The sequence below is a fragment of the Chinchilla lanigera genome, unplaced genomic scaffold (assembly GCF_000276665.1).
Source record: "Chinchilla lanigera isolate Chin_1 unplaced genomic scaffold, ChiLan1.0 scaffold00032, whole genome shotgun sequence".
Lineage (NCBI taxonomy): Eukaryota > Metazoa > Chordata > Mammalia > Rodentia > Chinchillidae > Chinchilla > Chinchilla lanigera.
The window spans coordinates 10,900,721-10,913,221 of record NW_004955433.1 but is presented as its reverse complement, the minus strand read 5'-3'; the positions used below and the strand labels follow the sequence as shown (position 1 = coordinate 10,913,221).

The following is a 12,501-nucleotide window of genomic DNA, read 5'->3' as shown; positions in this document are numbered from 1 at the left end:
GAAGGAGGAGAAGGAGATCCAGGTTTCCCATCCAGAAAAATTCCAAATAACTTACATGGATATTTTACCCTAAAGCTAAAGGAGCGGAGAATATAAGTCCCTACTCCCTGTGCATGTGGGCTTCCTCCCAAGAGTGTAGTACAAAGGAGGAGAAAAAACAGTAACTTTACAGGGGCGAAACTGGCAGACATCGCCTCGGCCAGGTGAGCAGGGTCCCCGCAGTGGTGCTAAGCCGCGGAGGTTTAATAGACGCTGGATGTGATGTAATGAAGACAGCACCTTCCTTCTGCACCCCCGTGTAACCATGGAAACCTATGAGCCATTCCAGTAAGAGGAGACCAGGGGTCCACAGTACATCTGTCCGGTCTGCCTCGAAACCATCAAAGTCATCAAAAACAAGGAAATTCTGGCCAAGCAGAATTTACACCCCTGTAAACCCAGCAACTGGGGAAGCTGAGCCAGGAGGATCAAAAGTTCAAGCGCAGCCTGGGCAACTTAGCAAGACCCCATCTCAAAATAGAAAAATAAAAAGGGCTGGGGATACAGCTCAGTGCAAGGTTGGAATTCATTCTCTAGTACTGAAAAAATAAAAGTAAAAAACTTACCAAGGAGGAGGACTAGAAGCCTGAAGGACACACGACAACTAAATGTAATGTGGGGCTGGGGATATAGCTCAGTGGCATAAGCGCCTGCCTGGTAAGCGTGAGATCCTTAGTTCAATTTCTGGTACAAAAAAAAAAAAAAAAGATAAATGTAATGTGATATTCTACATGGGGGCATGGAACATGTACCACATAAAGACTAAGAAAATCTTAATACACTGTGCACCTTAGTTAGTAAGATATACCACCAGGTATGATGGGGTGGGAGGCTGAGGCAGGAGGACTGCTGCAAGTTTGAGGGCAGGCTGGGCTATAGAGTGGGACCATGCCTCAAAAAACAAACAGTAAAATAAAATAATAAAATATGTCACTGTCTGGGCTGGAGGTATAGTTTAGTGGTAGAACATATATTTAGAATGCATGAAGTCTTGAGTTCAAGTCCCTGCATGACCATTACTGGTTTGTAACAACTATGCCATGTAAATATCAACACTGGTTCACTGTAACAAATGTACCAGAGTAATATAAGATATTAATAACAGGGCAACAGGGTACGGAGTACACAGGAAGTCTCTGGTCTACTGTCTCAAATCTAAACTGTTCTAAAATATATAAACTCAAAAGCAAGCGAACTCCTAGGTTACCCCTCAGAAGCTGGTCCCGAGATACACCTGCACAGATACAGTGACGTGGAATGAGGACTCCACTTCCTGCCTGTGCATGGATCGGAGAGAATGCAGACAGCAACATCTGCAGACAGGGATCTTAGTTACTTTCTCATCACTGAGGAGCGACACCCAACAACACCCACAGCTCTGAGGAGGAAAGGTTTATTCCTGTTCACAGTTCCTAGAGATTTCAGTCTGGTTAGTTCTAGGGCAAGGCAGCATGGCAGAGGGGCATGGCAGAGGAGAAAGAGCTCAAGACAAGGTGGCTGCCCGTGGGAGATCAAGGGAGGAGGAGGGAGTTGGATCCTTCCAGCTCACACCCCCACCGACCCGCCTCCTCTGATTGGTTTCACCTTCCAATATCAAATTTGGCCATAAGCTCATCAGTGAACTAAGCAGGTCACCTCCCCACAGACCCGCCTATGCGTGGAGGTGGCTTCAAGGGGGACCTCTAGATGTAAGTCATAACAAGAGGGAAACAGTTCCCAAGGAAATTCTGTGCCTGCCCTTGGTCAGACCTCTGAGGCCAGGAAGTGCCTCTCTTACCAGACTGGCAGCCTTCCTAGGGTGGGAGCTGGGTCTCCTCGTCAGCTTGGGCTGCCCCTGAGGGCAGGGGACACCTTTTCTTTCAAGGGCTCAGGAGGTTTCCTTCAGGGCTCCAAGTGTCACAGATTCCCCATAGAGATTTTATTTACTTTTTTTTTTTGAGACAGGGTTTCACTATGTAGTTTAAGCTCACTTTGAACTCACTATGTAGTCCAGGCTGGTCTTGAACTCAAAGTAATGCTCATAGGGGCTGGGGATTTAGCTTAGCGGCAAAATGTCTGCCTGGCAAGCGCAAGGTCATGAGTTCGATTCCTGATACCCGAAGAAAAACAAAAAAACAAAAAAAACAAACAATCAAAGCAATGCTCCTGCCTCAGCCTCCTGAGTGCTAGGATTATAGGCATATGCCACCATGTCTGGCTTTATTTACTTTTAAAAGTAAATCAAGGGCCGGGGATATAGCTCAGTGACCCAAGTGCCTGCCTGGCAAGCACAAGGTCCTAAGTTCGATTCCTGGTACAAAAAAAAAAAGTAAATCAAGCTTCTCTATACAAGTGGAGGGGTCATATACAAAAGGTACTTTGTCTCTCTGGAGTGCTGAGGCCCAAACCCACTTCACGCATGCTAAATGTGTGCTCTACCACTCAGCTACAGCCTCAGTCCTGTACACATTTTTGTTTTTGTTGTTGTTTTTTGAGACAGAGTCTCACTATGTAGCCCAGGCTGGTCCCAAATTCACGCTGATCCTCCTGCCTCAGCCTCCTGAGTACTGGAATTACAGGTTGTGCCAACATGCCTATCTACCTCCGGTACACTTTTAAAGGCCAGCAAAAGGTCTGCTTGCTCCAAAATAATAAGAATCCTATTTTTATTGTTGTCATTTTGAGTTAGGGCTTCATTATATGTTGCCCAGGCTGGTCTTAAACTCATGGACTTAAGTGATCTTCCTGTCTCAGGCTCCCAATTAGCTGGGACTACAGACAGATGGAAGCATGCCCAGTTATTTCTTTAGTTAACCATAACCAGTGCTCAAAAGCTACAAACTTAGCACGTGTGAGGACATGGACTCCATCCCCTGCCCTGAGAAAACAAAGTATGATTTGATTTGTTGGGTTTAGTGCCTGTCTCTTTGCTCCTGGATATTCTTTGCATCTCTGACCTAATTCACAGCCAAGTGATAACAAGAAATACCTTGAAGTTGCAATGCTGCTGGTTTTATGCTGGAACTAAACCTGACATTCCGGCCTACTGCTTCTTGATTGTAGGAAGTTGTTACTGGAGGTGCGTGGTTAAGTCACCCCCGAAATGTGAGGAGAGTACAGTACACACATCGGTGGAATATACACATAATATTTATGATTACCGATCTGCAAAAGTGCTTAGGGACAGGACAGGATGTGTCTCTGGACAAAGCCGGAAGAGCAAGGCCTGGAAATCAAATCAAGATTTGATAATGAAAATAAAAGACAAGCAAACTGTATTAACTTGAGCTGCAGGAATAAGAGGTAGAGAGAAATGATGTAGTAAGAGCTTAGAAAAACAGCACCAGAAAGGACATCTCTGAAAGTCTGTCTGGTCCTGGCATTGTCCAGACAATGGGAGCTCTGAAAAACTCCTCAGAAGCAGGTGTGGGCTGCGGGGAGCAGACCTGTAATCCCAGCACTCTCAGAGCCTGAGGCAGGAGAATTCCAAGTTCAGCCAGCCTGGACAACAACTTAGTGAGCTCCTGTCTCAAAGAAAGAGAGAGAAAAAGAAAGAGAGTGAGAAGGAAGGAATAAAGGAAGGAAAGAAGGAAGGGAAGGAACGAGGGAGAGAGGCAGGAAGGAAGGGAGGAAAGAAGGAAAGAAAGAAACAGAGAAAGGAAAGGAAATCTTGTTTGATATTCAGTTGTTCTAAGGTCTAAGCCAGAGTTTCCAAGAACACTCTTAATTTATCTTTTTTTTTCAGTGCCAGAAATATAAAGAGTCCTGGGGCTTCATGCAGTCTACCTCTAGGTACATCTCCAGCCCTTTTTACTTCTTTTTTTTTGTCTTTGTGAGACAGGGTTTCACTGTGCAGTTCAGGCTGGCCTTGAACTCACTTTGTAGCCCAAGCTGGCCTTCAATTCTCGGCAATCTTCCTGCTTCAGCCTCTGGAATGCTGGGATTACAGGCGTACGCCACCAAACCCAGCCCCTTTTTACTTCTTATTTTTAAATTTTGTGAGAAGGTCTTGTTAAAGTGCCTAAACTGACCTCAAACTTTGGATCCTCCCACCTCAGCTTCCCGAGTATTCGGGATTACAGGTGAGCACTTCCAGCCCCAGCGTGGCACACAGTTTTTATAAACACATGAAGCCTGGTCCAGGAAACAGGAGGAAGGAAGAGGTTAGGTAATTGACTAGTCATGCCCACCATGAGCACAGGAGCAGGCGGAGTTGCCACTCTGCTCTCCTCTAGGGACAAAGGGTCTTAGGCTATCCTGGTGTTATGGCTTGTATCTAGATGTCCCCCTAAAGCCTCATGCAGTCATAAGTGGGGATTTTTCAGAGGTGGCTGGATCTAGAGTATGAGACTGATTCATGGTGTAATGAATAGACAATGGGATTGATTCATGGTGCAATGCTAGAATCAAGGGCACTAGGATTAGAGATGTGAGTGCCACCTGCCCTAAGGGAGGTACTAGCCAAGATATAAGGGACAGAAGAGCTGCACTTCCCTTGTTGCTTTGCAACCTTCTGCCCACCATGAACTTTTTCTCCTCTGTGATGCCACCCCTGCCTTGGAGCCGGCCAATTATAGACTAAAACCTCTACAAACTGTGAGCTAAATAAACCTTTCCTCCCTTAACTTGTGGGTATTGGGTATTTTGTCTCAACAACAAGAAGAGCAACTAAAACACCTGGTGATTGAAATCATCCATCTTGCTCACCTTGTTTCGAATTCATGAATCCCAACCTCCTAACTAGAACTTGGCTTTCCATATGGTCTTCCCCACTGGGGAAAGAATGTGCTGACAAGCTGACATAAGGGTTTCAGGCTGCTTTGCAATTCCTTCTCCCACTGTAATTGAATATATCTGTGGTCTGGCTTCCTCGCTAGGCTCCTATGAATCTGGTTAGTCTGTCCCTTTCAGCCTGATTAGCTTCAAGTGCACTAAACAACATCCACCTCTGGCCTGCAAAAATCCGGGTCAGCAGAGCCCATCACTTATGCCACTGGCCAGGGGTTCTTCCCTTGCTTGACCAGCTCGGCTTCCTCTTTTTTTCTTTTTGCAGGGCTGGGGCTGGAGCACCGGACCCTGGGCTTATGCATGAGAGGCAAGTGCTCTACCACACGCCGCAGCCCGGCCCTGCCTCTCTCCTTGACTTCCTAGCAGCTGCCCTTCACTGCATCCATCAGCTCGACCACAGCCGTCTACACGGAGCCCAGAATGAGCTGGGACCTTCGGAAAAGAGTGCTCTGGCAACCAACTTTACAAGTTCTGCTGAATAAAGAAAGAGTGAGAGAGGAGAGGCCTCGTGCTTGGAGGCGGGGTGGGGGTGCCGAGGACATGTGACACAGAAGTAGAAGGAGCTGGCAGCCATTAAGCCGGAGTGGAGAAGAGCTGGGTGACCAGTCCCTTGTCACCAAACATCTGCAAGGCTGTAGATGAAAAGGGGGCAGATTTATCCCCCAAGGCTCCAGAAGAAAGGCTGACAACTAAGAGGGGGCAGATACATGGAGGGAGGAAAGACCGGAACCTTTCACGACATTTCCACTGGAACTTGAGTTCTTCAAATATCACCTGCACATTTCTTTTCTTCGGTGGGACCCAGTGTAGCTCTTTGATTAAGACCACAAACTCGGGCTTGTGGGGCATAACTCACTGGTAGAGCACTGGCCTAGCCTGTGAAAGCCCCTGGCTCCATCCCCAGCACCACAAGAACAAAAACACCAAACACAAGAAAAACCTCCAAACACAAAAGCTCCACAAACGCTGGGCCAGATCACCTGGGTTCGTTCTCCAGCTCTGTTGCTTCCTAGCTAGCTCACTTCAGGCGAGTTACTTCGCTCGCCATGCCTGTCTCCTCAGAAGTAAAACGGAGCTAATAATAGTACTGACTTCAAATAGTACTTCACCCATATGGTTGTGGTGAGGACTAATTGAATTATACATGCAAAATGCTTAGAAGAGCGGCCAGCAGAGGATGCAGAGCAAGGGGAACTCTAACACACTGTCGGTGGGAATGTAAATTAGGGGAGCCATTATGGAAAATAGTATGCAGGTTCCTCAAAACACCAGAAATAGATCCACCATATGATCCAGCAATCGTGCTACCAGCTTTATAGCCAAAGGAACTGAAATCAGTACATCCAAGAGGTGTCTGCACTCCCTTGTTTATTGCAGCACCATGCACAATGGGCCAGACATGAAATAAACACAGGTACCATGGATAAATGAGTGGATAAGAGGAAATGTGGGATATGTGCCTCATGGAATATTACTCAGCCATAAAAATGAAAATGAAATCCTGCTCACTGTGACAACACGGATGAATGTGGAGGACATTATGCTAAGTAAAAGGACTCAGGCACTGAAAGACCAAAAAAAAAAAAAAAATACCATATGTTCTCACTTATATATGGAAACTAAAAGTTGATGTCACAGAAGTAGAGAGTAGCGTTGCGGTTACCCGAGGCCAGGACGGAAGGAAGGAAAGCAGAGATGGACAAAGGAGACAGTGAATAGCTACAGGGTGCAGCTGAAGAGCAGGCATGATTCTCAACGCTCCGTAGCACAGTACGATAACTATGGTTGACCACAATTATCTCCAAAAGCTAGTGGAGGGGGTTTTACATGCTCCCAACACGAAGAGATGCTGAATGCCCAAAGCGACAGGTGTGATGGTTACTCCGGTTTTGAGCATTATATATTATTATACACATGTACAGAAATATCATGCTGTCCCCCATAAATATGTACAGTTATTATAGCGATTAAAACGTAAACCATTTTTAAAAGTCTTTTTTTTTTTTTCCATCTTTTTGAGACAGAGTCTCAGTATGCAGTTCAGACTGGCCTTGAGCTCACTTTGTAGCCCAGGCTGGTCTCCAACTTGCAATGATCCTCCTGCCTCAGTCTCCCAAGTGCAGGGATTACAGGTGTGGGCCACCACGCCCGGCTTTAATAGGTTTCTTTTAAAAAGGAAGCCAGAAGTGATGGCCCACACCTGTAATTCCAGCTACCGGCTACTCAGGAGACTGAGGCGGGAGAATCACAAGTTCAAGGCCAGCCTGGGCAACTTAACAAGGCCCTGTGCCTAAGTTAAAATCTTAAAAAAAAACGGGGAGGGGTTGCTGGAGATGCTAGAATGCTTGCCTATGATGTATGAGGTCCTGCATTCGATTCTCAGTTCTCTCTCTCATACACAAAGAACAGCCAGCACACGGTATTATACTTATTATACCTTCATATCACCTGTTCTATTTAATATGTTTCTTAAATGATTTCTATTAGGTTATTTTAAAAGAAACTCTATATTATTTCTCTATATGCAAAGCTAGTAACATTTGTCACATATAGTTGCAAATTATGAAGATAAACACAGCCAGGCGTGGTGGTGCACACCTGTAATCCCAGCACTCTGGGAAGCTGAGGCAGGAGGATCCAGAGTTTGAGTCCAGCCTGGGCATTTCAGTGACTTAAGGAAACCCTGTCACACACACACACACACACACACACACACACACACAGGGCTGGGGATGTAGCTGTGTGAAAAGGCCTCGGATTCAACCCTAAGTGCCGAAAAACACAAAGAAAGATAACCCTAAAGCAATGTTAATACATTGTCACTTTTGTGACTGGGGATTTAACCCAGGCAAAACTGTAAAGGTTTTAACAATGTTACGAAACGACTAGGCTTAATCTTGCCTGCTAAAGGCCCTGCCCTGAAGGCTGCTGTCTTTCCAACAGCAGGGGAGAGGAGCGAGTGTGGCAGAAGCGGTCTAGTGCTTCCCTCAGACTTCTTCCCACCAACTACAGTAGGAGGAAGAGTCAGGAGGAAGAGTCCGGGGGCTTCCAGGCCACTGCCCGGCGCAGCCACTCCGGGGAGACGGGGCAGGCTTGGAGAAGGGGTGAAAAGGGGGACGCCCTTCCTATGCCGGGCCGGGACTTCGTGTTGAGTGCTTCGTCCCCCTCTGTGTTACATCTAAGCATCTTGCGGGTGGGCTGCATAAGAGGCACAGCAAACTCAGACACACGGTGTCGGAGCAGGTGCAGTGAGCATCAGGCCCAGGGTGCACGGAAGGAGGAGCTGGTATAGCCCTAAACTCAAGGACTGGGGCGGCGACTACCCCAGCCGCCTCGCCTCTTACAGACATTCGTTCCACAGTCTCAAAGGGTCCCTGAGGACCAAGTCCCACTGCCACACGACTTCATCCACCAGCACGTCCTCCGCTGGCTCCTCACCACTCCATGGTTTCCCAAGGCCACGGACTTTACGGATCACTTCTCAAATACATTTCTGGCACCTCATGCTCCAGCTTTAGGGCTCACATCAACCATGGCACAGTCTTAAATTTCTGATGATGTAAAGAGTCGTCCAGTGAGATAGCAAGTTCTACTTTAGTGGAGCACTCAAAAAATGGCTGAGTCAGGGAAGGATTCAAGTAGATGAACATTTAGTACCCTTATGACTCACGGCCCATGGGGCCCATCCAGACCACAAGCAGACCACAGCTTGTTGGTGTACAGCCTGTGAGCTAACAAGTGTTTATGCTTTCAAGTGGATGCAAAAGCGTGCCTGTAATCTCAACACCCTGGGAGGCTGAGGCAGGAGAATTGCAAGTTGAAGCTCAGTCTGGATGACTTCGTAATGAAACCATCAAGGTGAGGTACAACATGCCCGTAGTCCCAGCTACATGGGAGGCTGAGGTAGGAGAACTGCTTGAGCCCATGAATGACACCATCCTGGGCAACAACGTGAGACCTTATCTCAAAAATAAGGAAGTAAATAATTTTAAAAATCCAAATTTGGGGCTGAGGTTGTAGTTCAGTGGTAGAGCACTTGCTCAGCATGCACAAGATCATAGGGTCAGTCTCCACCACTTCAAACAAAAAAACTCAGGGCTGGGGATTTAGCTCAGCAGCACAGCTCCTGCCTGGCAAGTGCAAGGTCATGAGTTCGATTCCCAGTACCAGAAAAACAAACAAACAAACAAACAAACAAACTCAAAATTATAAGAAACCCAGACTTCAGCAACCATAAAGTTTTACTGGAACAGAGCTGGAAGGGTCTGTTGCCATACTCTTTACAGCTGCTTGTCCTGTACAACAGCAGAGTTGAGTTGCTGTATATGAAACCATGTAGTCCACAAAGCTCAAACTATTTCCTCTCTAGACAATGATAGAAAAATGTTTACTGATCCCTGCTCAAGATCATTATCCTGCAGAGACAAAATCCAGGCTGGTCGCTGCATGGATGAGGAGGCTGAGAACTTCACACTTCCTGTTTCTCCATTTTCAGGATGGTCCTCATCACGCCAGCGTTACTGTGCTAACCGGATGAAGCGAGAGCTGCCTACCAAATGCAGTGTCACCTGGCTCCCAGCGTAGTTCTATACGATAGCATCTCTGCTCCCTATGACCAAAACACAGGCTGCCCGGGGCTCACTGGGAGCTCCCTGACCTTGCCGCACTCTTGGCCACCACCCGCCCTTTGCACGCGCTGCCCTTTCCACCCAAAATATTTTTCCTCACTTCACCCCACCCAGCAGATCATAATATAATCTTGTTTTATGTGTGTTTCTGTTTAAACACATCTTTTCTTTCCCCCAGTGCTGAGGATCAAACCCAGAGCCTCATGTATGCTAGGCAAGCACTCTGCCACTGAGCTACACTCCTAACCCTAAAAACACCTTATTCCCTACATATTATTTCATTAACAGCCCTGACCTCGGCTAACAGCGCTGCAACTCATGCTGGAACAAAGCTGACCTAACACAGTTCTCCACAAAGCACCTCACTGCCTTCTTGTGCTTGGACCTCCAGACAGCATTCAGCACTAGGCTGGGGGATCTTTTCTTTTTTTCTGGTCTTTTTGAGGCAGGGTCTCACTATGCAGTTCAGGTTGGCCTTGAGCTCACTCTGTAGCCCAGGCTGGCCTAGAACTCGTAAGGATCCTCCTGCCTCCGCCTCCTGAGTGCTAGGATTACAGGCATGCGCCACCACACCCAGCTTTTGGGGACCATTTTAAACAGCTAAGTCACCAACAAAAAGCATAACAATGCAAAACAAAAACAAAAACAAAAAAACAACCCACCAAATAGACCACAAAAAGGATGCCTGTTTACACACATCGGCTTGCTGGACTTGCCGTGGGCTTACATGTCAATAAACCTACTATACAAACCGAAAATACTATCAGTCAGAAATGCAGTCAATGAGCCCAAGCTGTTGACCATCCCTGCTCAGCAGTCCTGATGGCTTCCCTCGTGATCACCGGGCTGACTGAAAGCCGTGGCGGGGAGCCATGGCCCAGTAGCGGGAGGAAGTGCACCACCCCCGCAAATCCCTAGCCCAGGGAAAGACCACAGCGCAAAATCTGAAGTAGTTTCTACTGCGCGCATATCGCTTTTGTAGGACGGTGAAATAGGAAAATCCTAAGTGGAGCCATCAGACGCCAGAGACCTTCTGTAAAAAGAGAGTGCAAACCGGAAGGCAGAACTTCCCTTGTTTGACCTCAGCTGGAAACATGTGCATTGGGTGAAAACTTTTTTTGCTGCTCTGCAAAGTCCATATATAACTGCGACAGTGCCAGGGACACGGAATGTGGCGTTACCGCCAACGAATCTCAGTAAGTCTGCAAATTCACAAACACGGAACTTGCAAGCAAATGAGGGTCAATGCAGCTGTCTCCCCTCTTGTTCTTGAGAATGTGAAGTCGCTGAGGGCTAGTCCACCTCTGTTTTACCATTTTGTCTCCAGCATCTGATAGAAAACGGCCCAGCACACAGTAGGCTCTCAGTAATAAGGCAATGAGGAGGAGCTTGGCTCACAGCCATGACAGCAAGGGTTGGGCAGACATCACTGCCTGCACCTATGCGGAGTGCCTTCTCCACAGCCCCCACAAGGACCATTAGAATATTATTTCTCTGCACATGGGCCTGGGAGTCAGACGGCCTGGGTTCTAGTATGGGATCTGCCTCTTACTAGTTAGACCACCCTGAGCACGTTCCTGGCTTCCTCAGCTCTCAAGGGGGTACTTACAATGGCTAGTAGTGACCCTGCTATCAGATGGGACCCTTACAACGCTGACCGCTTTGTGCATTATGGGGAGGGGTCGAAGCAGCCGTGCGTGGAAACCGTTTAGCAAAGTAAGTGCCTGCCACAGAGCGAGTCCTTCGAAAACACCAGCTGTCATTCTCAAGGGTTCCTGCAGCCACCCTATCAGTTATACGCTGTCATATTCATTTTGCAGGCGAGGAAATTGCAGGTGAGGGTGGTTCAGTGGGTTCTCCAGGGCCACACACAGGAGGGACTTGCTCTGGTATTATTTTGCTGTTATAGAAAACGAAGTTTTGGGGTTGGGGGGATTTGGTGGTACTGGGGATTATCTCAGGGCTTTCACACTGAACTACATCTCTACCCCACCCTTTTTTTAAATTTTGAGACTGGCTCTCTCTAGTCTCTAAATTGCCCAGGCTGAGCTTGAACTTGCAATCCTCCTGCCTCAGCCTCCCATATGCTTGGATTACAGATGTGTGTCACCACACCCAGGATGAGTCACCTTCACTAGTTGCAAGGGCTCTTCCCCGCCTGCTGGGCTTCGTTATCCTGAAGGATGAAGGCAGCTCCAGGCAGCCCGTGAACTCCTCTCTAGGATGAGCCCAGGGCAGAGCCCCGCCCTTGCCCCATCCCCCAGAGCACTGTCTCACATCCACCCTGGTGCCATTCCGTTCCCGGTCCCTTTGGGGTTCGACCCTTTCGAACGCAGTGGGGTGTCGGGCTGCTGTCTTGGGGTTGACAGCTCTGAGGCAGAGGTATTTCTGCTCTACAGGCAACAAGAAGAAGGGGCTGCAGCGGCATTTTCTCTAACTCTAGAGCAAAGGTCCTCAACTCCGGCTGCTAGCTGAGATCCCTGGGAAAGCTTTCCTAGCCAGATCCCCACGGCCCAACTCGGCGCGATTCCATCTCAGCCTGCGGTGGGGGGAGCGTCGTGTTCTCTCCGGCTCCCCAGGATGCGCCCATTCGCACCCAAGTTTGGGAAGTGGCGCTGCGGCCGGATCCGCACTCAGCACCAGCGCCAGGGGCGCTCAAGGCAACAGTAACTCCTTTCAGCTTGGGGACCTGCGGTGTGAGGACCCGGGCACGCCTTGCAGAAGGCCCGGCCCCTCAAGGGTGTCTGTGTGCGGCGACCTGGCCCTGCGCTCCGCGCGTAGGCCCAGCCCAGAGATGCGGGTCTCCCAACCCCCTCCCTCGGGCGCCACCACGTGCGGCCGCTCCGACTTCCCCGTTACCTCTGCAGATCGCAAGCACCGCCGCGCGCCCGCCGCGCTGCCCACCTCGCCCTCGGAGAGTGCAGGGAGACGCCCCGAGCTCACAGTCCTACCTTGGCCGCCGCGGTGCCCGCCAGTCCCCGGAATCCGAGCACTCAGGTTGCGTCTGTCTCTCTCGCCTGCGCCCGGGAGCCGCCACTGGAGCGCAGCGCCACCTCGTGGGCGCGGG

At 48.7% G+C, this 12,501-nt stretch overlaps 1 protein-coding gene across 1 annotated transcript in view; it reads right to left on the bottom strand.

Annotated features, from left to right (window-relative positions):
* The window catches only part of Chd9 (chromodomain helicase DNA binding protein 9), a 260,391-nt gene extending 247,940 nt beyond the window's left edge, over positions 1-12,451 (bottom strand). The window contains exon 1 of the mRNA XM_005388286.2: positions 12,386-12,451. The gene's annotated coding sequence lies outside the window, so the exon portion shown is untranslated. The remainder of the gene's footprint in view (positions 1-12,385) is intronic.
* Between the last annotated feature and the right edge of the window lie 50 nt (positions 12,452-12,501).